The sequence below is a fragment of the Chanos chanos genome, chromosome 8 (assembly GCF_902362185.1).
Source record: "Chanos chanos chromosome 8, fChaCha1.1, whole genome shotgun sequence".
Taxonomy (NCBI): domain Eukaryota; kingdom Metazoa; phylum Chordata; class Actinopteri; order Gonorynchiformes; family Chanidae; genus Chanos; species Chanos chanos.
The window spans coordinates 39,730,022-39,732,521 of record NC_044502.1 but is presented as its reverse complement, the minus strand read 5'-3'; positions in this window follow the sequence as shown (position 1 = coordinate 39,732,521).

The following is a 2,500-nucleotide window of genomic DNA, read 5'->3' as shown; positions in this document are numbered from 1 at the left end:
GGAGAGAGAGAGAGAGACAGAGAGAGAGAGAGAGAGAGAGAGAGAGAGCGAGAGAGAGAGAGAGAGAGAGAGTACCTAAACTCAGGGTAGTGGGAATGTAGCTAATGAGGCTTCTGTGTGTGTGTGTGTGTGTGTGTGTGTGTATGTGTGTGTATGTGTATGTGTGTGTGTGTGATTGAGGTCCATTATCTGGTGTGCTGTCTACCCTGACCCTCAGCAAGCCTGTCACCTGGAACCAATGGCCCTCTAGAGACACAGAGAGAGTGAGAGAGAGAGAGAGAGAGAGAGAGAGAGAGAGAGGGAGAGAGAAAGACAGAGACAGAGAAAGAGAGAGAGAGAGAGAGAGAGGGAGTGAAAGTGAGAGGGGGAGAGGGTAGTCACTTCCACTCAGCCTAGTAACTGGAGCAGCACTTCACATTGCCTGCTAACAAGCTTGCTCTGTCTCTTTCTCTCCCCCCTCTCTCTCTCTCTCTCTCTCTCTCTCTCTCTCTCTCTTTCTCCCTCTTTCTCCTTCCCTCTCCCCCTCGCGCACATACAAATACACATTCAGATACCCACACTCTGTCTCTGTCTCTGTCTCTCTCTCTCTCTCCAGACTAGCGTGCTACCTTAATCACTTCAGAAGGAATCCACACAGCTGGCAGATTAGCAGAGAAGAAGTCTCAGAAGACAGAGGCTGATTAAAAGTGGGAGATACTCTGTAAAGCTGTCCCTCTCGGATAACAAGCTAGAGCTTAGCACACAGACACGGGGCTTAGTTTATGCGTCGTAGATGAGTTTCGCTGTCACATGCGGAGTTTTTTTTTTTGGTCTAATTGTTGTTCGGATAGGAGCCACTACAGTAGCGCAGTGTTCTGTATGCGAGGGACAGTCAGCTCCAAACACAGTAAAAAAAAAAAAAAGAGAGAGAGAGTTTTGTCATAGACAAACGGAAGAGCAAATGTAGCTTTTCCCAGGTTGGTGAAGAGATTTTGCCCGTGTGTCGGAGGAGTGGGAGAGGGAGAGAGAAGAAGTGAAAGGGAGATTGTTTTAAGTAGCGGTTTGTATATTGGAAAGTTGAGTGTCTAAAAAAACATCCTTAGTTAAATGTCACAGCGTCTCAGACCCCGGTTTTTCAGGGAAGGAAGTGAGTCTGGTGTGAAAGTATCTCTCATGGTTGAATATATCCTTAAAAGCTATCTTCACACCCTTTTTATGTGTACACACACACACACACACACACACACACATACACACACACTCAGAGGCATGCGAGTGCAGCTCTGTCTTGCCTGGCTGAGGCTTTTTTGCAATTCCCGAGGTGTTTGTGTATACCTATCTCAGGCTGTAGAGTGGCGTTCCTTCGCTGAGAGAAGCAGTCTAGACTGAGGCGATAGACATCTCATTAAGCTCCCACACAGATCTACCAGCAACTCTGCCTGTCCTTACTGCTAGCAGCGGAACAGGAGAAAGAGAGAAAGGAGAGAGAGAGAGAGAGAGAGAGAGAGAGAGAGAGAGAGAGAGAAGGAGAAGAATGAATGGATGAAGAAAATGTATGCTTGAAAGAGAGGGCAAAAGAGAAGAGGGAAGGAAGAGAGAGAGAAATGCAGAGAAAGAAAAGAGTGTTAGAGAAGCTCTAAGAGAGAGAGAGAAAGAGGGACTGAGACTGTGTGTGTGTGTGTGTGTGTGTGTGTGTGTGCGAGAAAGAGAGAGAGATAGAGAACTGAGACCAGGTGTGTGTGTCTGTGCGTGTGTGTGTGTATGTGGGGGTGTGTGAGACAGAGAGAGAGAGAGAGAGAGAGAGGAAGGCGGGGAGAGAGGAATGAGACGATGATAATGGCAATAATAGTCTTGAAGGAGGAGGCTCTCCCAGAGGCAGACACCGTTCCGCCGCCACTGTCGTTTTCAGTCTTAATTAATTTCTCACTCAGCACTGAAGCCTGAAGCGGCCTAGCTGTTTCTCTCTCTCTCTCTCTCTCTCTCTCTTTCTCTCTCTCTCTGTCTCCGTGTCTCTGGCTCTCTCTCCTCTACAACCGGTCGGTCCTAAAATCTTCAGTCAGCTCCTCTCTGTTATTCCCTTAACCCGGCTCTCTTAACAGGGCATAAAGTGAGCACTCACCTCTGCTCTTGCTCCTCCTGACCTCTGTCTCTCTCTCTCTCTCTCTCTCTCCCTTTCACTCCCTCTTTGCCTCCTCCTCTTCTCTCCCTCCTCACTCACCTCAGAGTACCAGCCCCCCCCCCCCCCCCCCCCCCCAGCCTACAGCTGCTTCCAAAGTGGCGGTCTGAGCTATTTTTGGAGGTGGCCTCGTGCTATGAGCCGGCAAAAAGCCCTGATTCCAGGTCTTTTACTGCCCACGCGATCCGTTAGCCCACGGGGCCCAGAGCACTCACACTTTCCCTCTAGCTATAATTATTCAGTAAGGGAAGAGAAAAGGGGAAAAAACACATAAAAAAGCAAAGTTTGTGGTCACTCGTGTGGTCAGTACTGCTTTTCAAGGTCACCACGACTCTGCGGCGCAGA